General features: G+C 41.9%; 1 protein-coding gene across 3 annotated transcripts in view; it reads left to right on the forward strand.

The window, feature by feature from the left end:
• itprid2 (ITPR interacting domain containing 2) overlaps positions 1-26,646 on the forward strand; it is a 285,956-nt gene that overhangs the window by 171,020 nt on the left and 88,290 nt on the right. The gene's annotated exons all lie outside the window — the stretch shown is intronic.

Consider the following 26,646-nt stretch of genomic DNA (forward strand, 5'->3'; position numbering starts at 1 on the left):
TCCCTGAGGGGAAATTGTGTTTTTGTGTGACCTTTTTGGGGTCAGAGCTTAGAGTCAGGCATTGTCCAGAATCCCCTGGAGCAATTTTCAGGTTAAGGGCCTTGCTTAAGGATCCAGTGGAGTAGGATTCCATCTGGCAGTAATGGGGTTTGAAATGGCAGCCCTCCAGATACCAGTGCAGGTCCTCGGGCACAGAGCCACCACTCTGCCCTTAATGCAATTATTATACAACTTTACAACCAGGAACAAAACATCAAAATTTGGGGTCCGTGGCCAGGAAACTCCCCAGACTTTAATGCCATTGAGAACTTGTGGTCAATCCTCAAGAGGTGGGTGGACAAACAAAAACCCACCAAGTCTGATTATGTCAAGAATGGGCTGCCATCAGTCAGGATTTGGCCCAGAAGTTGACAGACAGCATTCCAGGGCAAATTGCGGAGGTCTTGATAAAGAAAGAAGGGCCAACACTGCAAATATGGACTCTTTGCGTAAACGTCATTTAATTGTCAGTAAAAGCCTTTGAAACTTCTGAACTGCTTGTAATTCTACTTCAGTAGACCAGAGAAACATCTGACACAGATCTAAAAACACTGAAGCAGCAAACTTTGTGAAGACCAACACTTGGGTCATTCTCCAAACTTTTGGCTACGACTGTAGTGCTTCCCCTTGAAACTTTTTGAGTGAGTGGCACTGAGGGAGTCCCCGTAGAGGTGGCAGTGATTAAACGGTAGTAGTAATAAAATAAGTGATGTGAATAATTGTCATTTTAAAACAACCATCCAATACTTACAAAATTTGAAAAGAATTACAATACAAGCGTACCTAGAAATTGAATTCCCATTCGTATAAAGCATAGTCACATTAATGACATGCACTTATTTAACTGAAGTCACATTTTCTGACTTGTCCTAATAAGTCGGAGGCCAGAGTTGTCTTGTACTTTGCATTGCAAGTTAAATTAGAAGAGGTGGGAATGGCCGGAATGCATTTGCTTTGGGGGCGAGGTGGGATTATCTTAGTGCCTAAAGGGACGTCACATTGACGTCTCAGCATTGCACAACACGGTTTTAGACAGGTGGCTGGCCTGTCCTATTTAAGCACTGCATTTGCTAAAATCTCGCCATTCCTCAGTCACTGAAGCTGTCACCTTAAAGCAGGGGTTCCCAACCTTTTTCGCTTCATTCACCCCGTGGGAATTTTTTGAAAGGATTGTCATCCGCCTTGTTTTGTTCAGATAAAACCGACCGACAGAGGAAATTTTAAGGTACTGTTTTTTTTTGTTTTTTTTTTTAACATTTTTAATGTAACTTCAAATAACAGTAGTGCCATTTATTTATAAACAGCCAATGATGAGCCAATAGCAGAGCGAGAAACACGCTGAGTTGATTAGAGCGCATCAGTCCACGAGAAGCTCATTCTTGATTTTTCACTCGCGATTTTGGATATTCTTTGCGCAGTTGTCAAAAGAGCAAGTCTCCTGTCGTCTTTGGGAACTAATGGAGATCTTTGTGACTTCTGCCTTGGGAACACCTGCCTTAAATGAATAGCAGTATGTGACTAATTACAAGATTGTTTCCAAATTTCATTCTAATTCATAGTATTGTGCACATGAAGCAAAAGGAGATGGTCATTTTGGCAACCAGTTGCTGTCAAGAATGAGAATAAGAACGGGAGCACAACATCTACATCATGGATATCTCGCTTGCAGTGCGACCGTTTGGAAATATGTATGTTTTAGGGGGAAAGTCGTCCTGATGTGTGCTCCAGTCAAACCAGAATCCTTAAATGGTGTATGTCGTCTGTTATAGTTTGAGGCATGTTGACTGGCATTGGAGGTCCCGAGTCATAAGTGAAGTCTTTCATCTGGTTGTTATGTGTATGAAGTTTGCACATTCTTCCTGTTTTCCCAATCCATGACCTCAAAGACACACAGTCTAAATTGGCTTCATTGTGGCTGTACGTCCTCCGTGAAGGACTGGTTCCCATTTCAGGCCTCTTTTCTGCCTTGCACTCAGTGTTAGTTATAGCCGTGTTTCTTTCTTTTCCAAAATTCTGCAGCTGTTCTTTTTTTCAGCTGCTCCCGTTAGGGGTTGCCACAGCGGATCGTCTTTTTCCATCTCTTCCTGTCCTTGTCATCTTGTTCTGTCACACCCATCATTTGCATGTCCTCTCTCACCACATCCATAAACCTTCTCTTCCCTGGCAGCTCTATCCTTAGCACCCTTCACCCAATATACTCAGCATCTCTCCTCTGCACATGTCCAAACTAACGCAATCTCGCCTCTTTGACTTTGTCTCCCAACCTGAGGTGACCCTCTAATGTCCTCATTTCTAATTCTGTCCATCCTCGTTACACCCAATGCAAATCTTAACATCTTTTACTCTGCCACCTCCAGCTTTGTCTCCTGTGCCACCGTCTCCAGCCCATATAACATAGCTGGTCTCACTACTGTCCTGTAGACCTTCCCTTTCACTCTTGCTGATACCCTCCTGACACTCTTGGAAAGGTTTAAACATGAAGTATGATGTGGGCACAAATTTTGCATTCCAATTATTCTTCATTTTTAACGTTTTAGTGAAATTAAAGGCAAAAATCCTAACTCTCCTCTTTTAAGTCAGTGGGTAACCGATGTTTTATATCATTTGAAATTGGAAAAAATCAAATAGTTAGAGGATCTGTACAGAATATTTTTAAAATCTTGCAGAATATAATCAATAAAATTTTAGAATAAGCTCTTAAAGCACAGAGGAAGTAATTATCTCCGCATTTCTTTTTCCCTCCATTCATCTCTACTGGCCTGTTACTCATTAATTTACGTATGTTTACAAGCCTTAAGTTTTACCCGGTTGGCCATGCTCTCTCTGTCAGGGGTGGGGGTTGACTTGTTTTTCAGTCCTATTTTTTGTAAAAAAAATTGATTTTGTATGAATGATTACAATAAAATTAATAAAATTAAAAAAAAAAAAAAAAAATCGACCTCGAGATTTTGATGAATTTTGACGTTTTTAGACCTTCCCGAGTCCAAAATGCCATTTTTGAAATTGTCTGTCTGTGTGTAAACACGAGAACTCAAGCTCTTTGCCCTCGGTCAATGAGATTTTGTACACCTGCTTTATTTCAGACAACCGAAAGCGGTACTTGAACTGAATAGTTTCACAAATTTTCAAGTAAACTGTGGTTATAATTACAGATTATTCAAATTTTGTATAGATATTGATAATGATTAAAACCAAACAGATGTGAAAATTGAGAAAAATTACTCAACCGAAAGTAGTAGTTTATTTAAATAACCATCTGGATTTTTTGTATCATGGAAATATAAATGTGTAGACGATATTAAAAGCTGTATTCAATTAACGCATATTCTTTCTTTCAATAACTATTTTAATTTATGCATCATCACTTTAACAATCATGTGTAAACATTGAACATGCCATGTAAATATAAAGCTGTAATAGGAATAATACGTCCCCGTCGTGTTCCTGGTAACTTTTTTAATTTCCGCCATCATCATAATTAAATGCAGTTTTGCCTGTGTGGCAATTTATTGCAACAAATATTATACAGGTATAATACTAACCCTTTTTCTATGTTTTTATGTGATTATAAACTTTTTTTACTTCGTACATAATCGAGGTAATGCATATGTAATCATGAAAAAATTCCACTGTTTTTAATCTCCCTAAGTGCGAAAATATTTTAATATAAAGTTTGATTATGAATAGAAATAGTGTATTGAGATTATCAATTAGTTATGATGAGAAACAAATATATTTGAGAAATATTGTGCGTCTGGAAGTGGTTCTGATGACCTTTTCCTCTTCTCTCTGTATACGAGAAAGTCGAGGGGAGCGCACTCCCGATTTTTAATTTATTTAATAAATAGTAAATACCCCAAACTACTGACATGTTTAAGTATACAGTAATCCCTCGATATATCGTGCTTCGACTTTCGCGGCTTCACTGTATCGCGGATTTTCTGTGTTAGAATATCTAAATATATATTGCGGATTTCTCGCTGGTTCGTGGATTTCTGCGGACAATGGGTCTTTTTATTTCTGGTACTTGCTTCCTCAGTTGGTTTTCCCAGTTGATTTCATACAAGGGACACTATTGGTGGATGACGGAGAAGCTACCCAGTCAGAGCAGGTGGTTAAGTTCCTGGGTGCTGATTGGCACGGTGACGGAGAGCAGCATTCGATTCCACTTTGCGTTAGCCAGCATCTCTTCTCGCTCATTCAGCATCAACGTGTTTCGCTGTGTAAAGAGTTAACTTTGTGCTCTTTTGTGTTTATCTTTGTGCGTAGTCAAGCCCTTCATTATGGCTCCAAAACGATCTGCTCCTGCTACAACTTCTGGGGCCGTGCCTAAGCGCCAATGGAAGATGCTGATGATTGCCGAAAAGGTAAAAGTTTTGGATATGTTGAAGGAAGAGAACAGCTACTGTAGGACGCAATTACAGTATCAATGAGTCCACGGTTCGTTATATTAAGAAGGATGAAAAGAATATAAGATCTACGGCCGCAGTGTCCTTTAACCAGGGCGCCAAACGACTTGTAAGTGGACATAATAAGGCGGTTTATGCTGTATAACTGTGCGGAACATGTTTATAAGAGTGTGGGAGAGTTTATAAGGGCTTAAAATATATAAAACTAACCATATAAACATATGGTTTTTACTTCGTGGATTTTCACCTTTGGTGGGGGGTTCTGAAATGCAACCCTCGCGATCGAGGAGGGATTTTTCAAAAAAATCTGTACTTTTGGAAACCTTACCATCATAAGCTCTGACCACTGAAACCTGTAAAATGTAGTAAAAATTTAAATATGGCAGTGCTAAATTAGACTCTGCTGTATAAAGAAATTACATAAACATGCAAGTTTTGTTTTTATTTTTTAAGTCAAAGCAGGTAACAGAATCTCAAATGACAGTAATGCATGATTAAGACATTAATGTAAGCACAACCCGATGGTCTGTTGTAGAGGTATGTAACATCATTTCATGTAACGCATCTGTAGGCGGCTAAAGACTTATTTTGATGGTGACACACTGTTACTTTGTAACACGCTCTTATGGTAGAGATGATCACCAGTCAGGGTAAATCATTCGCTCACAGATCACGGCTTCGTATTGCTCACTGGCATTAGTAACCCTGGTATGTCGTATTTAGAAAGGCCCCATCCCTCTAAACAAAAAATGAAAACTCCCGACTGCTCCAAAATAGACCAGAGGGTTATGTTGAGCAGCAAGGGATCCCAATATATGAAATAAGAAAAAAAAACATAAGGGCAGTCGCAAAGACACCACAAAAGTATAACGCCCAAATCACTTAGACCCTCAAATGATCTACTTTTCTTTTAGCAGTCTCTTATAATGTTCACAAGGAGTAGATGCTCAGAGTCCCAAAACCCAGCATTCTTATCGATTTACAGTCCGTATCTTTGGTAGTCCATGTCATAATGCATGTTGTTGTATCCAGACCATGTCCATAACACACAGAGCTGGAGTACTAAATGGCACGTATTAATCTCCAGTTTTCATGATTTAGCATATCGTGGCAACTGTAATCATAATCACAAATAATTGGCCTATAAGTATAACAGGCTTGATTATCAACCTGAGTGAAGCCCGTCACCGATCGAGTATTATGGAATACTGACTGCTATTTATTTATTTATAATGAAAGAATTTGTTTGTCAGCATGACAACCTTCATCCCCTTCCATCTGTCATTTCTACATATCGTGGAACATCGGTTTGCGAGCATAATTCATTCCGGAAACAAACGTGCTCGCAGTCCAAAGCACTCGTATATCAAAGTGAATTTCCCCATAAGAAATAATGGAAACTCAGATGATTCATTCCACAAACCAAAACTATTCATATAAAAATGATTAATACAAAATCTAAAGTAAAAATACATAAAACAAATTAAGTTACATTTTACCTTTGAAAAGAATCATGGCTGGTGTGAGCGAGTTTCTAAACTCTTGTGGGATTCCACCCAACGGGACGACATGCGGAAGAGCGTCCCAAAGCAATCGCAGTCTCCCAGCGCTGTAGCAGTTCGCCGTAAAAGTGAATCCGAAAAGATCGCGGACATGCTATAAGCGCCTGCCGTCGATGGGTGATACAAGGAACATTATAAATGCGCAGGGCACAGTACTACTTGGCTACGACCCTGCGTGATTTCTGTGTCTGTGTATAGGAGAGAGATCCCGCTACAATAAATAACCGCGCTGTTGCTGTTTCAAGCTGAATAATGCTGGTGTTGCTAAAGTACTGAGACTCAGCTTCGTGTTTTGGGGCGCATGACAGGGACTCGCACGTCACAGCGCGCACACACACACACAGTCACAATGCTGTAGTAAACAGTATACGCTCGTACAGATGTTGACTATATGAGTGAGACACGCCGACTCAGGCGGAGAATAGGAAACGATTGCCCACAATCCCGCAGCAAGAGAGAGAGAACCATCAGCTCAGTTGTGATCACATGACGCTCAGCAGACAAAGCATATACGTACTACTTGTACTTCAAGACCTCGCTCGTTTATCAAGTCAAAATTTTAGCTCATCTTGCAAAACACTCATAAACCAAGTTACTCGCAAACCAAGGTTCCACTGTACGTCCAAGCCAGAGCCTAATGTTTCAGAAATCTGTGAAATATTAATGAACTATTTAACATTTCAGTGTAGTTCTAGTTTCCAGACATACGCACACACGTTACAAAGCTTTAATTCTAAAACAGTATCACGGTTCAGTACTGCAGTTAATTATCTTCCACAAATCCAGTCCAGTTTCAAAGGAAACTCCAATCAGGGACTGTGCTTATCTGCAGGCCGCTCTCCATACACTCTAGGACAGGGAGGTCAAACTCTGGTCCTGGAGGGCCACAGTGGCTGCAGGTTTTCATTCTAACCATCTTCTTAATTAGTGACCAGTTTTTGCTGTAATTAACTTATTTTGCTTTAGTTTTAATTAACGTGACTCAGGCCCATTAGTTGTTTCTTTTTCCTTAATTTGCAGCCAAACAATGATGAAAAACAAAACAAGTCATCACATGGCCCATCAAACAACAGCTGAAAAAGTGAAGATCTCAGTAAGAGTGATCTCTTGGCTCACCAAAACATTTTGTCGGTGTTCTTAGAAAAAACAGAAACTCAACAGTTTTGGAAATGTCTGCTGTAGCAGAATGAGAGCAGCAACAAGCCATGGAATTAAATAATGGGCTTAATTAACAGCAAGCATTGGCTTCTCATTAAGAAACTGGTTAGAGTGAAATTGTTTGGAGTTTGAAGACCCAATTTAGCTTGTCATCTGTTGGCTCGTTTCACATTGCACTTCTGTTTCACTGTCATTTAATAAAGAAAAGTATCAATTCAGAGGACTGAATCCTTAAAAACAGGGCTATTGAAATGAAGGGAAAAGAAATTTAATTAGCAGTGAAAACTGGTCGCTGATTAGGAAAGGGTTAGAATGAAAACCTGCAGCCACTGCGGCCCTCCAGGCCTGGAGTTTGACACCCCTGCTCTAGAAGATCCCTACCAGGAGTCATCTTCCCGTTTCACCGGTCCATATTGGCCTGAAACATTGGAGGCGCTCATGTTGAGGGATTAACAAGGAACCTCTCTGGATATTACAGTCGTCCATCAAAGGCTCACACTGCTGGTGAATTGCATCAAACGAGGAGCTCCTACCGTAATCCTTTCCCAGAAGGTGCCATGTTATTCCTTAAAATTAAGTGGGCTATCCCAAGCCAAGTTCCGCATTTCCTGCTTGCCAAAAAACAATTCCTTCCTTTGCATTACTTAATTCATTTTATTTGTTCTTGAGTTGCAGACATTACAGCACCATTTATTGCTAGAGCACGTTTTCATACAAATTAATCAAACCTCAAAGTGCTATACAAGATGAAGGTAGGAAAAAAGACAATTAGTATTTCCTAATCTTATTTTAAAATTTAACAAAGAATAAAGTAAGGTCTGATGAGCAGGAGGCCTGAAGAAAAAAAAAAAAAAAAACCTCCAGAGGGCTGGAGGGAAAAAAAAAAACAATCTCCCGGGGGTCCGAGGCCTCAAGACCACACAGCCCCCTAACATTAATGATCTCGGTTGGTTCTCATGGGTTTCTGGCTTCACGTGGAAGAATTAGATGATGGTCCTGTGGACCCCCTGGTCTTCAATCCATCAATGTAAGGACTGCATGATGCCCTGATCAGGCGATGGTGGCACAGATGACCACCACAGAAAACTGGAAAAAGAACAGCAGAGAATGTAGGGGCTAATATTGATTGTGGAGCCATGATAATTGAATGCATATATAGAATACTAGCAAAATACCCGCGCTTCGCAGCAGAGAAGTAGTGTGTTAAAGAGGTTATGAAAAAAAAAAAGGAAACATTTTAAAAATAACGTAACATGATTGTCAATGTAATAGTGTTGTCATTGTTATGAGTGTTGCTGTCTTTTATATATATATATATATATATATATATATATATATATATATATATATATATATATATATATATATATATATATATATAATAATATATATACACACACACATAAACATTTATATACATATACATATATATACATATTTACATATACACATCTACATATATATACACACACATAAGACTTACTGACTGAAACGGGCTTTCATTGACAATCATGTTACGTTATTTTTAAAATGTTTCCTTTTTTTTTTCATAACCTCTTTAACACACTACTTCTCCGCTGCGAAGCGCGGGTATTTTGCTAGTATATATATATATATATATATATATATATATATATATATATATATATATATATATATATATATATATATATATATATATATATATACACACATACATGCAGTTTTAATAACACAGAAATCAATATAAACATTAACATCATTATCATATGAGAATATGAAGTAATATATAAGAAGCACATTTCATATAAATATAAATTATTAAACAGTAAAATCTTCTTCTGTAATTTGCTACCGTGGCAATTTGTGTGTCTGTCCAGGATTTTAAATGACCTGTAGCTCGCAAACCGTTTCACCTATACACTTGAAATGTGGTACACATATAGTACGTCACGTCTACTATCCGCTTTATGGGTGATATATACATATACACATCCATATATCAACATATATATATACACATATATACATACACACACGCTTTATGGGTGATGATTGTTTTACTCTTTTTATGTTTATTTTATTTTATTGTAGAATCAACTCCTATCTGCGCACAGCAGGGCAGCCGTGGGCGGATGCGTATGGTGTATTCACTCCATGTTATCGTGCATTGCGCTGTCAGTGGTATTTTGATAAAAGAATTTGAACAATATATAAGAAGCGTATAAATTATTAAACAGTAAAACATTAACATTTAAGAAGTAAAGTTACATTAAGTACTACTGCAGTGCCTTCGGGTATACCTCATTTTTTCTTTGCCCATTACATGCTTAAATGTATACATTTTTTGGTGCACCTACCGGAGAACACGCGACATATAACCGAGCGTGGGAGAAGCATGGATTTTAAACACGCGTTGAGTTCATCTGCTGGTCTCCCTCGTGAAATAACTGGTAATGTTTGAGTAAAATGTACAGCGAGTAAAACGACATTACCTCCTATTTTTTTTTTTACGATCTCTGAGATCTTGCTTTTTTCGGTTCAAGGCTTCATAAGCTCTTTTATGTTGTATGGTGTACTTATCCCAAACCATCATCTTTGAATGTTGCAAGACTTTCGCCTTGTATGTAGATCGGGGTAATTACATTCATTGCATTCCTAGTCTGAATCACAATGTGATTGTATGGGTGGTTACCTGGCACTGTAGGGTTGCCACCCGTCCTTTAAAATACGGAATCGTGCCGCGTTTGAGAATGAAATTGCGCGTCCCGTTTTGAATCAATACTGGACGGGATTTATCCCGTATTTTTTTTATCATTTTTTTTTTAAAGCAGCGTCTCATGCAAATCATCCCACACGCATTTTATGAAGATGCCTCCTTTCCTACTTTTGATTGGGTAATACTTGATGTCATCGTTAGTTTGATTGGTGTTTTTAACTGTCCAGTGAGGAGGGCGTGTCTTAAGTACAGTCTGCAAAGTGTTGGCACTGAGATATGGCGTCAGCGCCATAGTTGAAGCCCCTAACGTTGCGGTCAGCAAGTCGGCTAACATCCGCCATGTGCCGTCTTTCAGTTGCGAGAAGCAGATCATAGAATGGTTGAAACTGTTGCCCCTAACGTTGCGCCACGGCGTGTGGTTCGTTTATACCTCGTGTCTTCTCATTAAACTTTTATCTCGCGAATATGTTATTACAATCCGCAGCGGGAGCATTTCTATAAACTTAATTAAAACTTACGTTTTACACCGTGCTTTGTTTCCCTTATGAACATGCTTGTATGCTTAACTCGCTCCGTTCTCAATTGTTTAATTAATTTTTTGCTCTTCGCTGTTTGCGGCTGTTCCTCCATTTCCCCCTACTTCGTTCTTTTATCTCGCGAATATGTTATTGCAATCCTTAACGGGAGCGTTTCAATAAACTGATTGAAAATAGTTTTGCATTTACCTTTTTAGTAAAAGGCGAGCTTTTAAGCCTGAGAAATCACCCCGTAAATGCACACGTTTAATTGCACATGTGTTAATATGTATGGTTACACAGTATTAAAAGACAGTGAACAACGTCAGTTACCTTTGTTCCCGCGTTTGATAAAAGGTGAGCTTTTAAGCCTGAGAAATCACCCCGTAAATGCACACGTTTAATTGCACATGTGTTAATATGTATGCTTACACAGTATTAAAAGACAGTCAAAAATTAACGTCATTTACCTTCGTTCCCGCATGTGACTCGTGCTGTAAATCTCTTCCTTGTTTTTAGTTCACGTGATTACGTAGGAGGCGTGATGACGCGATACGTGACTCCGCCTCCTCCATTACAGTGTATGGACAAAAAATATGTTCCAGTTATGACCATTACGCTTTGAATTTCGAAATGAAACCTGCCTAACTTTTGTAAGTAAGCTGTAAGGAATGAGCCTGCCAAATTTCAGCCTTCCACCTACACGGGAAGTTGGAGAATTAGTGATGAGTGAGTCAGTCAGTGAGTGAGTCAGTCAGTGAGGGCTTTGCCTTTTATTATTATGGATCAGGGTTACACTAAAATGAAGCTCTGAGAAAGCCGTGTTACAATAAGGGGTGCTCAGCAGTTTTTTTTACTCTTTGAGGGCTGAATATTTTTTCCTAAAAACGCAGTTTTCTTAAAAGCTCCCAAAGTAAGGGTCTCATACATAAATCAACATGAAATATCAGTTGCTGAGTGCTGTAGCTGCCAGTGCACAGTCTTGTGGCGACATGACGGCTGGCAGCCAGGCTGTCTTTGCATGATGGGGGCGAGGATGGCAGCAGCAGTTGCAGTGCAATACAATCTGGTTTGTACCTCATGTCATTATGAGTCTTCATCAACACAAACGGGATCAGCTGATGCCGGTACCTCATTTTCGTTTTCAATATCGATCTCCAGATCACTTGCATCAAAATCGGAGTCTGACAATTTAGAGTCCAATTCAGCGGTAATGTACAAAACATCATCCATGGAGTATTTTGTTTTGTGCATTCGATTCGATCTCTCGCCAGATGTCGATGCCATTCTTGTCGTTGTTTGCACTTCACTACTCCTGCAAACGCAGGGAATCTCGATCAAACCAATGAAGCTAACTTTTTTACCTTCAAGCAAAGACAGTCGAACTAAAACATTACGCCAAGTTATGTCACCATTTGCAGTGGCTTACTTCTCTCAACGTCTCCCTGTTGAGAAAAGTCGACATCTGCCCTGAAAGAGGTAAAGTGCTCCACCATATTAGCCTGGCAAATTTCTTTCGGTAAGCTATTTCAGATTTTAGGTACTTAACAGCAGAAGGCCGCCCGCCTCACCACTTCTTTTAAGTTTAGCTCTTGGAAATCTAAGCAGACCCTCATTTGAAGATCTGAGGTTACGATTTGGAGTGTAAGGTGGCAGGCATTCTGAGAGAGATGATTTAAGGCTTTGTAAACCATAAACCGTATTTAAAGTCAATGTCATTACAAGTTCAGATGGTTAACAAAAGCATGCACTTACATTACCCACCCAATCAAATCCATTATTGGACTAAACTTTTTAGTGTCTGTAAAATTCGATATTAACTCTAGTAACTCTACTCTGTATGCATTTGGTCTCCATAACTTTAAAGATATACTAGCAGGCGCCCGCCGTAGCATCTGGCGATGTAAGAATAGGAACGGAAAACAGTGAGAGAGGAATTCAGAAATCAAGAAGAAATAAATACTTCTTGAAAGACGCAGTGTGCATATAGAATTTCCGGCCAAGCAGAATAACATGTGAAAGTGATCAATAAATCAGGCTTTCCGAATTTACGCACTATGGCCATGGCATCCTGATAGTTTTGTTGAATGTATCTGGGACTTCCTGGAAATGTGGACGGTAATATGATCATTTTCCCGACACGAACGTTATTTTTAGCGTTTGCTTGCAGTGCGTCTGATAGTTCCACGCGCAGATCTTGTTGATGTAATGTGAGATAGTTGAGACGCGCGCCCTCTGTTTTAACATACGCAGCTACGACGTACTGTTGGAATAATTTGCCCCTGGAGTGCAAAATACTAAATGTATTCCTCATTGCTAATCTGTACGCGTAAAATTGTCATTAAGCCTTATTCGCTTGGCGGTTCTTTTATCAGAAACGTTGTGAATCTTTGTGCCAGCCAATGTCTCCGTAAGGGAATAAAAGTGGGCAAACCATAGGATCGCAATTCATATTGAACATGGAAATCTGTTGCCTATGGGATAGATGCAGATCTCCCTTTCGGCAGGCGTTTCGCCATCTTCTCCAACGAAAATCGCTGCAACATCGGTATGACATGTCAGGGCATTGTATCATCGTAAATCCTGCCTGGGGTTTTCCTTGAATACAATTCGTACAGATGCTGTCGGATTGGACTGAGCGATTACATGCATGTGTTTGTATGATTTAGCGAAGCGGTTGATGGTTCTGAGCATGGAATCTAGATGGACAAGTAAATATTCGCTGCATGCAGAGTTTGCTTTATTTTGTAAGCGTACTTCAGTAGCTTGCGCTGTGTCAAAAACATACAACTGTCCATATCCTGGAGAGGTAGAAGTGTTAGCGTATAGTGGAGAGATTTGGTGATAAATTTGCCCGTGTATTTTAAAACAGTATGGTCCGTGGCCAGGAGGATGAGTTATCTGTGCACCCATGGAAGCAAACACTAGAGAAGAGTTGTATTCTTAAAGGTGTTCACGATAATTTTTAGCTTCTAATGTTTGCTGTGTAAGAAGCTGTTGTAAAGACACAGGTGGCTCCCGCCAGGGTGGTAAAGCTACTTTACCGTTGTGGCAGCACCTCGAGTACTTGTTGGATGTATTACGCTCAGCAGGCCAGTATAGTGCATGACATGGAAGACGACGAATAGGAATCGAGAAATGCCGTGTCGGCTGCGTGTGGGTGGGACCGGTTTTGGAAGTGGAAGCAGGACGAACCAGAAGAGAAATGTATATAAGATGTGGACTACCATTTGTGTAAAATTTCCCTTTAACCTGCATTCATTGTTGCCCTTGTTCTAATTAAAACTAATTAAGTAAAGTTGTACAGTTTTGTTGTTCCCAAATACTAATTGATGACTTTTTATGTGTTGCCTTTTAAGTAGAGTATATTGTACGCACTTTGAGCATAGGAAAGGCGCTATATAAATGCAATGCTTATTTGACAGCATTTTGGGTTGAAATGATGGAGATTTCCACTTCCTGTTGTCTAAAGTCAAAATGGAGAAACGACCAAAATCCGTCCATCCTCTGCAGTGAAATGTCGCAAGCTCTGCCAACTTGAAGGATGAGCCTGTGCTGCACTGGTAGCACAAAGCCGTACAATGGAAAGACAAACAGCGCCTTGACGTCGAGGGGGGACGTATTTCAAACACTTCAAAGGCTTTGCCTGCCTGCCTGTCCGTGTGGCTGAATGTTTTCGAATCACAGAGCTGCTGCCTTGGCAACGTTTTTCATGCAGAGGATTCACCGATTCAAGGCACTTATTTGGGCAAATATTTTGTTACTCTTGATTTTGGAGCTGCACCAATGAGCTAATATTCGACAGTAAAATAGAAAAATGTTTTTTTTGTATCCTTGGGTCTAAAGGTTCACTTCTGCCAGTTCATCTCGGGGCAGACTCGATCACACCACCCACCTTTTCTTTTAGAATTGGGGCCTGCTAAGATCCCCCAGTTTACCCAAACCTGCGTTTCTCTGAGATGTGGGAGAGAAACTTAACAGGATGAGAACATGCAGCCTCCACACCCGTAGTGACGCAGGAATCAGACAAGAGAGCAGTCCGTTAGGCTGGCTTCATCAAGAATATAACTTTTTTTGGTAGGGAAGTTGTGGCTTTTGGGGTAGCAGTTTTCAGTAGTGCCACATAGGAGAAGCAGCAACCTGGGCATGCTCTGTCTTGGGCATGGGAAAAATATGCAAACTTGTGTGACTTTCCTTTCACGTACAGTTATGCCAGTTGTGAAGACCGGAGATGGTTCCCCCGGACCGCACCACAGATGCTGACTACCAGATTTTTTTGTAAAATCCAGTTGACGTCTTCGCAACTGATAGATGTAAATAGCAGGAGTTATACGTGCCCTTTACAACAGAAACTAAAGAGAGACTGCTTGGAGAGCTAAACCGTTATCGTAGACAGACATGCATTGCAAATAGTCACTTACTACAGCCGTGTTATTCAACAGGAGCCAAAACCCTTAGAGAATGGAGTCCAGATGAGAAAGCATTGAATCGTAAATCAGACTGCCAAAACCTAAATCACGAAACCTCACTTATTCACGGGACAAAGCCGTAATCTCGGACAAAAGTCTACTGGTACAACACTGGAATTTGTAAGTGAGTCTTTGTGTCACGAATCGCATGGCCTCTTATGAGGTGGTCCGTAGCAACCAGCAAGGACTCTGGGCAACCCATTGGCTACCTGCCAAGATTCTGAAATGGGGGTGTGACACACTTAAATGGGGGTGGGGGTTAAATTCTCTCTCAGTAAAGGGTTTTGTACAGGTCCTGAAAAACCTGGAACATCATGGGGAAAATGAACCAGCTTAAATCCAGTACTATAGATTCTTATACGCTACCGTGGCTGTCCATTTGTCTGTCCAGGATTTTAAATCGCCTGTAGTTTGCAAACCGATTGACCTGAAATGTGTTACACATATACTACGTGACCTCTACTGTCCGCTTTCGGGGTCATGATTGACCTCCAAGGTTATTCCTATTTTTATTTTATTTTATTGTAGAATCAACTCTCGGCAGCGGCCAGCAGGACGACCATGCGGCGCATTGCGTACTGACGTCATTCTCATTCCTACCACCTTCACCGTCACTTCCCCTACCTCTTTAGTCTGCCTCAAGAATGATTTAAGACATGAAGACTTAAGTGAAAAATTAAAGAAAAAGTACAAAGTAATTGCAACACAGAGTTAATCAGTTTTAAAGCGAAAAGATGACGACGAAAGAAGAGAAGAAGCGGGCCGCTAGGGTGGTGAAAAGAAGAGCTGCTCAGGAAGTTCAGAAGCAAACGAATGCTAAACATACAGAGAAAGAGGATGAAAACTGTGAATGCTCAAGTCAAGTGAATTCACTGCAGTTATTGTGCAGTGTCCCATTACTGGTAAACAATAAAATGGTACAGTGGAACCTCGGGTCACGACCGTAATTCGTTCCAAAACTCTGGTCGCGACCCAAAACAATTTACCCCCATAGGATTGTATGTAAATACAATTAATCCGTTCCAGACCGTACAAGCTGAATGTAAACATATATATATATATATTTTTTTTTTAAAGATTTTTACGCACAAAAATAATTCTACCATAGAATGCACAGTGTAATAGTAAACTAAATGTAAAAACATTGAATAACACTGAGAAAACCTTGGAACAGAGAAAACTAACATTGCAAGAGTTCACGCTACAGCCTTACGAAACGCTCGATGTAAACACTTTTTTTTAATGAGTTTTAAGCACAGGGAAAAAAATGAAAATTTGAAAATCTGTAATTTATACAAAAACTAACCATAAACAACCAAGAAAACTAACGTTGCATGAGTCGAGTCCTGGCATGAAGGAAGTGAGGAGGAACTGGGTAAAGAGGAGATTACAGTTTTGAGGTAAAAGTCCCTCTGCGCGATGCATGTCTGACCGAGAACAATGTACTGTACAGGGAGAGACTGAACGCGTGTGGAAATCATCGGCGCGTATGAACCGGAAGGGAAACGAAATAGAGCACGAAGAGTTCACAGCGAATGCACAGGGAGAGACTGAACACGTGCGGAAATCATCGGCGCGTATGAACCGGAAGGGAAACGAAATAGAGCACAAAGAGTTCAGTCTCTCCCTGTGCATTCGCTGTGAACACGTGCGGAAATCATTGGCGCGTATGAACTGGAAGGGAAACTGGCTTGTTTGTCACCCAAGTGTGTGGTCATGAACAGATGCAAAAGTTTGGCAAACTTTTTGGTCGTAACCCAATTTGTACGTGTTTCCGAGACATTCCTGACCCAAGTTTCCACTGTACTTTAAAGTAATGGAAAGTATTAAATTGAATTCCAATAATCTCCTGTCACGAGTTAAAACCTGATATTTCAGCAACAAAACTCCCGCATCTCATATTAATATCACATTTACTGACCGCTCATATTAATATCGTCTTGCGTTGTGCTCTTCGTGCGAGCGCGTAGGCAAACTGGTATGGATATGTAGTAGCTGTTCTCCTGCACACATCAAATTATTAGTGTCGAGTTGGCGTTAAGTGGTAAATTAGTTAGCAAGGTAGATTACATTGTCTGTCTACCCCACAGATTTATCGACCAATCGAAATGCCAGGAAAGTGTGTGTTTTTAACTTGAAATGGTTGGAAAATGTGGACTACAAACATTGGTTTCAACAAGAACACTCAAATAAGCATAAGGCTGTGCGCCATTACTGAAAGAAGTAGCATCCCATTGGGGAATATTTGCGAGTCGGCATAAAACATTGTGAACTGAGGAAGAGGAGGAATGAAACCAGTGATTGAGTTAAAATATTTTTTCGGACCCTTTGCGGGGATATTGTCACATCTGGCCGACATACTAGCAAAGCCGTTCAAGTGCCAGTGGATTAGCCGGCAGTAGTGTTAGTGAGAGCTCTAGTGATACTCCGACAATTTCGCCATCTTTGTCGACTGTAAGTGAATGTTGGATATCCTCTGGGTGTTAAATGGAAAATATTTGGGAAACCACCTTCAGGAAATCTCATCAGTGAGATCATAGATCTGTGGGTGCCCTTCCCAAGGTGTTCCCCATACTTTTCATCTGCAACAATTTATTATGTAAAATACGGCAACATTATTTTTTATGATCATTTACTTTCCAAATCGGTATTGGGTTGCTAGCATTTCAGCACAGTAAATTTCTGTATTTTTATGTGCGCTTTAAAGTGTTGCATTTTAAACTGATTTTCTTTTGCTTGCACACCATGATATTGGCGTGAGCCGGCTTTGTGTACATCACGTGTACAGTTGTGGCCAAAAATTGAGAATGACCCAAGTGTTGGTTTTCACAGAGTCTGCTGCTGGAGTGTTTTTAGATCTTTTTGTCAGATGTTTCTCTGGTCTACTGAAGTAGAATTACAAGCAGTTCAGAAGTTTCAAAGGCTTTTATTGACAACTAGACATTTAGCCCGTTACTATAACGGGCGCTAGAACAGTAGTCCATAAACATTAGTAGGAACAGTCTATATTAAATGGCAAGGGACCTTTTACCTCATTACATTTTTTCCGTAAAATGCCTGTAATTTTCTCTGACAGTAATACTGGCTTTTCTGTCCGTAATATGCGTTTAATTTTCTATCACAACAGTGGGCAATCAGCAGCTGATGTAACTGATGTGTGCGAAAATAAATCTACTTGTACTTTACACTTTAAAGGTCCAAGCTTCTTAATCGCAAATCTGACATCCTCCGAGTGAACACTTGCACAACAATGAGGAAGCTGGTCTCCGCGTCTCAGTACCCGATTGGATTTTTCGTGTTTTCTGTTTTAGGTCTTACCTCATTTACCGAAATCTGATTGGATCAGCCGCGTGATATTTTATAGGTTCCGCCCTCTCTGTCTTGTGTGACGCGTCAGGCGGCCTTTGAAGCATCTGCTTTGAAAGCGTTGCACCGTGCCCAGAGCATGCGCACTTCACCAGAAGACACACACACACGGACACTGGACGCACATAGGAGTTTTATTAAAGAGGATGACATGAAGTTTATGACAGAGAGTCCATATTTGCAGTGTTGGCCCTTCTTTCTTTTTCAAGACCTCTACAATTCACCCTGGCAGGCTGTCAATCAACGTCTGGACCAAATCCTGACTGACTGGCAGCCCCCCATTCTTGCAGAATCAGAATTTGTGGGTTTTTGTTTGTCCCACACACCCCTGGAGCATTGACCACAAGTTCTCAATGAGATTAAGGTCTGGGGAGTTTCCTGGCCATGGACCCCAAATTTGAAAGTTTTGTTCCCCCTCGAGTCACTTGGAGCACACTGTGCCATAAGGCAAAAGTGAGAACTTTTCATGTTGGTCACCAAACTGTTGTTGGATGGTTGGGAGAAGTTGCTCTCAGGATCTTTTGGTCCCAATTCTTTATTCATGGCTCGGAATCAGGAGACCACCAGTGCAGAGCTTGCTCAGGAATGAATGGCAGCAGGCGGGTGGGAGTGAGGCGAAGACTTTTGGAGGATGGCCTGGTGGGTGTCAAGAAGGGCAGCAAAGAAGCCAAGAAAAACATCGGGGACAGATTGATATTCTGGGATTGGACTGCTGGGGGTGTCTGTCTGTCTGTGTCTGTCTGTCTTTGTCCAATTCTTGACGTAGTCAATGCTTAGTTTGTCAGAATGGGTGGGTTTTTGTTTGTCCACCTGCCTCTTGAGGATTCACCACAAGTACTCAATGGGATTAAGGTCTGGGGGGAGTTTCTGGGCCACGAACTCCAAATTTCACTCGGTTTAGCCAGAGAACACAGCCATGAATAAAGAATGGGGCCAAAATGTCCTCAGACAGCAGCTTCTTCCAACCATCCCAGAACAGTTTGGTGGCCAGCAATGTCTTTTCCAAACATGACAGAGCACCGCGCTATAAGACAAAAGTAAGAACTAAGTGGTTCAGGGAACAAAACATCGAAATTTTAGGTCATTGAGTCCATGTCTCGCAACCAAAGAGTAAGACAGGTAGCACCAGGACTCTGAAGACTTGGACCTTCGTTCTTTAAAGTGACCTCATGAACCCCCGACCCCAACCTCCCGCCCCTCCATGCTCTCCAAATCCATGTACTGACTTCATAGGAAGATTCACCACAGACATGAATGTCACCGCCGAGGTAAGTAAACCTATCAATGACGAGGTTGACACTGTCTCCGCGGACAGACACACTGTTGATGGACGTACCCAAGAGGTCATTAAAGGCCTGGATGTTGGTTTTTATCAGGACCCTCACAAGCCCAGACACTCAGACCCCTCGAGCGCCCCGATCAGAGCCTCCATTAACTCTGTGAAGATCCCAACATCGTCAGCAAAGTCAAGATCTGTGAATCTTTCTTCGCTAACGGATGCCCCCCAAGAGAATCTCCGTCTCCCCCCTACTTTGGTAATGTGATAATTTATCACAACATAATATTGATTTACAGGGTTGTCTGTTTTGGTGGTTTAATTGCTAGTGTGTGTTTGCCACTCTCTCTTACCTTGCTGTGTGTACAACATGCTGCACTTGTTAATGTTCTTGTGAATTTCCCCTTGGGATTAGATAGATAGATAGATACTTTATTAATCCCAAGGGGAAATTCACATTCTTCAGCAGCAGCATACTGATACAATAAATAATATTAAATTAAAGAATGATAATAATGCAGGTGAAAAACCGACAATAACTTTGTATAATGTTAATGTTTAACCCCCCCGGGTGGAATTGAAGAGTCGCATATTGTCAGACGTGCAGTTCCCAAGACGCACATACTGAGGTCTGTCTAAGATAGTCCACGATCCATGCCACTAGGTATGAATCTAATCCCATCTCTGTCAGCTTGTCCCTAAGGAGCAGAGGTTGGATTGTGTTGACGGCGCTAGAGAAGTCTAGAAACATAATTCTTACAGCACCACTGCCTCTGTCCAAGTGAGAGAGGGATCGGTGTAGCATATAGATGATGGCATCCTCTGCTCCCACCTTCTCCTGATATGCAGACTGCAGAGGGTCAAGGGCGTGTTGACCTGTGGCCTAAGGTGGTGAAGCAGCAGCCTCTCCATGGTCTTCATCATATGTGATGTCAGAGCAACAGGCCGAAAGTCATTCAGCTCACTAGGACGTGATACCTTTGGGACTGGGGTGATACAAGATGTTTTCCAAAGCCTTGGGACTCTCCCCTGTTCCAGGCTCAGGTTGAAGATGCGCTGTAGAGGACCCCCCAGCGCCGATGCACAGGCCTTCAGCAGTCGTGGTGATACTGCATCTGGACCCGCTGCTTTGCTGGCACGGTCTCCTCAGCTCTCTGCTCACTTGCGCTGCTGTAATTGTGGGTGGGGATGTCTCTCCTATGCTGGTATCAGCAGAAGGATGGGTGGAGGGTGCAGTACTCTGAGGTGAGAGTGGGTTAGGGCGGTCAAACCTGTTAAAGAAGTTGTTCATTTGGTTTGCTCTCTTCACGTCTCTCTCGATGGTGGTACCCCGCTTCGAGCTGCAGCCAGTAATGATCTTCATCCCATCCCACACTTCCTTCATGCTGTTATTCTGCAACTTCTGCTCCAGCTTTCTCCTGTACTGCTCCTTCGCCGCCCTGAGCTGGACTCGGAGTTCATAATTAATAATTCATTAATAAACTATCCATCTATCTAGCTCTGTCTATCCATCCTGTATGAAGTCACTTGACTGTAGTTGGACTTGGTTTTACACTGCAGGATTAAACTTGCTTTTATCTGTTTGTTTGTACTGCTAGTTCTACATGCCGTTGATATTTGTATTTACACAAGGCACACTCTAAAAATACCGGGCAGGCCCGTAGGAGTGACAACACGTTGCCATAGTTTTTTGGCGTGGCGTTGGTATAAACAAACTTCTTAACGTGGAAGCAAGGCCCACTTTTTATTTGCCCTTCAGGCGTTCAAATTTTCTTCATGCACTGCAGATCCTGTCTGATCTCTTGTAGCCATCTTGGCTTTTGCCAGCAGGCACTTCCTCCTTCACTTTATTATGCTAACCTCCATTTAGTTCCGGCCTCTCTACATAAGGCAGCCCATGATGAAGTTAAACTGTCGACACTCCACTGACCTGACATTTTCATCTCCTTATGTTTTTCTCTTTTATTGTATCACCTGTTCTGGTTGTTTCGTGACGGGGAATGCTGAAAATGATTGGATCTCCTCCACTTCCTCACCTGAATTCTGAAATTTTGGATTTTTGCAGGCCCCATGTAATCTCGCAGGGCCAAACCACATCGTCTGGGGAGAACCCATTTCAAAAGTATGTAGCGAATGGCGGTGAAATCCTGCACTGCAGACTTCGCCCACAAGGCTTCTTTCTAAGACGCCCACCCCCTAGTTTCTCAAGTCCGTGCATTTTAAACCACCGCCGGGGTTTCGGGGAGAGAATATACAATACAATACAGAACAAAAGACTTGACGCCGAGGCGAAATGAAAAGTTAACATTACTGAGCTCCTGAATGGATGACGGCAGCACAAGGTAACTGAAGCTTAATAAATCATTTGCACATTGTAATGAGTGGTGCGACATCAGTGTAAAATCTGATGCTACAGGTTATGTTGTAAAAATAAACCTGCAATGTGCTTTTTGCACATGCAGCAAACATTTGCATGTTGTAAAAGATGCTTTATTGCGCCCGACTGAGACGGAGGCACGTGTAAAAATAGTTTTTATTTTCTTCACCTGTGGGGCACGTCTTCCCCGTGAACCTCACAGGCACAACACAGTCCAAAACACCAACACAAGCACAAAAACAACACTCATCCCTGGCACCTCCACTCCTCCCGTCAACCTTCGTCCTCCTCCTGACTCTGGCCAATGAGTGGTGGTTGCTGGCCCCTTTTGTAGCCCACCCGGAAGTGCTCCAGGTGCTTGATCACCTTTTTCCAGTTGCACTTCCAGGCGGGGCTGAAGACTCGTCCAGCCAGGCTCAGGGACCCATCCAGCACCCCCTTTGCGGCCACCCTAGATCCCAACAGGGCTGTAGAAAACTCCCATCTGCCATGGGACCCTGCGGGAAACTGCGGCACCACCGTCTGCCAGGGAGTCTGCCACCAAGCGTCCTGAGGGAGGTATTGAGCAGCCTATGGTTGCTTCCCCCGGAACATACGTTGAAAGGGCGTCCCGGCCGTCTGCCACAATGTCTAATTGGAGACTTTTCAACTGTAATAATAATAATTCTTTACATTTATATTGTGCTTTCTCACTTCTCAAAGCTCTTCAGTGAATGGTGAGCCACTTCAAGCACCACTAACGTGTAACATCCACTGAATGATTCAACAGCTGCCATTTTTGCGCCAGTATGGCCACCACACATCAGCTGTTGGGTGTTTTAGGGGGTGAGAGACAGAGAACCAGAGACAGGGAATGATTAGGGGCCCAGAATGACTAGACCGTGGTGGGCTATTTAGCCTGGACATTGGGTATACTCTACACTTCACGAAGGATGCCCTGGGATGTTTTATAACCACAGAGAGTCAGGACCTCAGTTTTTTTACATCTCATCTGAATGATGGTGCCATTTTTACAGCACAGTGTCCCCATCACTGCAATGGGGCATTGGGATCCACATTCAGACCACTGGCTGAAAGCCCCCTGATGTCCTCACCAACACCAACTGTAGAGGGTTCAGCATAAACCGCTTTCTTTCCAACACAACAATAACATTTATTTACTGTATACAGCATGTAGCTGCATTATTTCCAAAATTACCAAAGTTCAGCAGCTCTAGCATAAAAATGGGATTCAACAAAAGCCTGATGCCCTGAAATGATTCCACAGACAAAATATCGTTTTTAAAAGTCAGTCTTAAGTTTTAGTTAAAATCATCAAGTAAAACATCCATCCATCCATTTTCACATCCACTGAATTTGAACACAGGGTCACAGGGGTCTGCTGGAGCCAATCCCAGCCAACACAGGGCACAAGGCAGGAACCAATCCCGGGCAGGGTGCCAGCCCACTGCAGGGCACACGCACACACTAGGGACAATTTAGAATCGCCAATCCACCTAACCTATATGTCTTTGGACAGTGGGAGGAAACCCACACAGATATGGGGAGAACATGCAAACTCCACGCAGGGAGGACCTGGAAAGCGAACCGAGATCTCCTAACTGCGAGGCACGAAGTAAAACAGTTCACACACAAAAAAAAAAAAGAAAATTGAGATAGCAAAAAAGAAACTTCTGTTCACAGCCTAAATTACATTTAAAATCTTTTACAAATCATTTCTGAATGTTTCTTAACCGTTTAAGAACAGACAGAAAATCGTATGCCTATCCCATTTCTATGCTGAAAATGGGTCTTTTAAGTCCCTGTGCACTGGGACCTGTGCTAAACAACAACTGAAACAATTAAAACACCGTATCTCCGTTACAGCAAGAAAGTTCTATCTCTTACTAATAGGGGGAAAAGACTATACCACTGTCTATGACTAGGAAAGAAATTTATATTCTATTGAAATTAAGCAAACACTAATATGAGTTTAACGCAAAGCTTTAACTTTCTAAGATTGGCTCGGCGCAGGTATGGTGTTAGCTACCGCTTGAAATTCTGTTGCTTCCATAAAGGGTCTGATTTAAAGCAGGCATGACTGGCTTCGAAATGAAACCAAACGCGTCATCCCCGGGGTTTTGTGGGCCTTTAACTGGAAAAACTGCTCCAACAGCAATAATATTTATTTATAGAGCACATTTTCATACAAATGGTGTCACTCAAAGTGCTTTACAGGATGAAGAAAGAGAAAAAAAGACAAAATATAAAAATAAAATTGGGGAACACTAACATAAAATAAAAGTAAGGTCCAATGACCAAGGAGGACAAAAAAAAAAAAAAATCAGCAAGGGGTCCGAGGCCACGAGACCACCCAGGCATTCTACCTAACATCAATGACCTCACAGTCCGTCCTCATGGTATTCAGGGTTCACATGGAAGAACTTGATGATGACGGTCATGTGGACCTCTGGCCTTCAACCCATCAATGGAGGGACATCACGGTGCCCTGATCAGGTGGTGGTGGTGGTGCAGATCGAGGTTAATGAGACCACCTCTGATCTTTGCAGCTCATAATCCCTACCCCCTTACTTTATCTCCTCATCTCACAATAGTCCCCAGACATCTCAGGTCTCCGTTTTTTTTTGACTTTTTCAAATGTCATTTTTGTCTGAGCCCTGTGGTGGGCTGGCATCCTGCCCGGTGTTTGTTTCCTGCCTTGCGCCCGGTGTTGGCTGGGATTGGCTCCGGCAGACCCCCCGTGACCCTATAGTTAGGATATAGCGGGTTGGATATTGGATGGATGGATTTTTGTCTGATCGTGGGTCTTTTTTCAATTTAAGGATTCTGTTTTTGTCGTGTTTTCATTTTGAATTATTTTTAACGTCTTGTTCCTGTCTCTTACAAGACGCTCTGAGACGAGTGTGACCTTCTTGGTGGAGCTGCTGATCTGTGTGAAAGTGATGCTATAAATACAGCAGCGTTCGTATCTTTCACTATCCCACTTTCATTAGTTTGTTAGCAAATGTTTTTAACTCCTTTTCTTCTTGACTCTGATTTTTGTCTTGGCTTTAATGTTTTGATTATCTTTGCCTGCTTGCTATAACCCCTGCCTGTCTTTTCTGGCACATTCTGCATCTCCCGATTTATTTTTTTCTTCACCTCCCAATCAGAGACTGCTTGTCATATCACTTGTAACACTTATAAACAGCAATGTATTCTAAAAACTTGATAGTAGTGGTGCCAAGTCCAGAAAAGGAGGTAATGGTGAATATGTCCATAAGAAGCTAAGTTCAGGAAAGCCATTAGGCCCTTTTATATATTTGGACAACTATTGCTTCCCCATCTTGAATTTACGGTCTCTCAGCTTCATTACATTTTGTCTGAAGGCTCCGATTCCTGAAGATTGCTAATGGCATTTGATGGGCAGAGTGACGTAGCCTTTCAGACTTTGGACATTTAAATCACGAGACACCAGTTCATTGCTACCTCTGCCCGAATGTGTGAGGTTCAAGCAGCTCACTTAACTCTGATTTATACTTGCGCCTGAAACTGGCAGCCACACTGCATTGTAAAGTACGCATGCGATGAGCAACAAAAACACATTTCTACTTGTTGTGGCCCATTCAGTGATTCTTCTAGTCAGTAGGTGACCGTGTGTGGTCAACGTCACATAGCCAACAGTGTCTCCGCAGAGGATGTGAATGGAGGAAGACTACTGCCTGCTATTACGGACTTATTATTTATTTTAATTTTTATTATGGAAGAAAAAAAGAAAGTGGTGTGTCACACCAATTGACCAAAAGCAGTGAAGGAATAAAATAAACGTAAATATAATTTAAAAACGTGGTGGGCCTACGTGATGAGCAGATGCGTTGCAAATATTTTTGCAGGTCTTCCTTGCGTTTTGATGACCTGTGCAGGCCTATTCGGCCCAGTGTTCATCATTCACACACCCGCGTAACCAGCCCCTCCTTGATATTCACCATTTTGGATACACGGCTGGCATATCCACTGGTCCACGTAGTTGGAACAATTTCCACACCAGACGTGCATCCCGGGTCGTGTCTGCAAATCTGATGTCCTTTTCGCCATGCGGCCCTTGCACCCAGCATATCCTAGCACCAAGTAATAAAAATGAGCTGTAGAGCATAGAAACGTAAACCTGATTTTTGCATCAGCCACATCCGTATACAGTAATAAAGTAACGTGAGGACTTCATTCACCAGTAGCTTGGCTCCCTTTGCTTTTTTTTCTAGGCTGTACAAATTTAGATTTCTAATTTATGGCACTTGCCGCATCCGAACCCTGGAAATGGTCAGGTATCAGGATAGAGAACACTGTGTTTTAAATGCATTTTGTTTATTTCAGTGTTTTTATTAGTTAAAATATCTAATGTCATGGGTGTCCCAAGGTTCTCTCCGGTCAGTTCTTAATTGAAGGCTGACTGCCTGAGCTACTCAAACTATCCATCCATCCATTTTCCAACCCGCTGAATCCAAACACAGGGTCACGGGGGGTCTGCTGGAGCCAATCCCAGCCAACACAGGGCACAAGGCAGGAACCAATCCCAGGCAGGGTGCCAACCCACCGCAGGACACACACAAACACACCCACACACCAAGCACACACTAGGGCTAATTTAGAATCGCCAATCCACCTAACCTGCATGTCTTTGGTCTGTGGGAGGAAACCCACGCAGACACGGGGAGAACATGCAAACTCCACGCAGGGAGGACCCGGGAAGCAAACCCAGGTCTCCCAACTGCGAGGCAGCAGCGCTACCCATTGTGCCACA

The sequence above is a fragment of the Erpetoichthys calabaricus genome, chromosome 8 (assembly GCF_900747795.2).
Source record: "Erpetoichthys calabaricus chromosome 8, fErpCal1.3, whole genome shotgun sequence".
Lineage (NCBI taxonomy): Eukaryota > Metazoa > Chordata > Cladistia > Polypteriformes > Polypteridae > Erpetoichthys > Erpetoichthys calabaricus.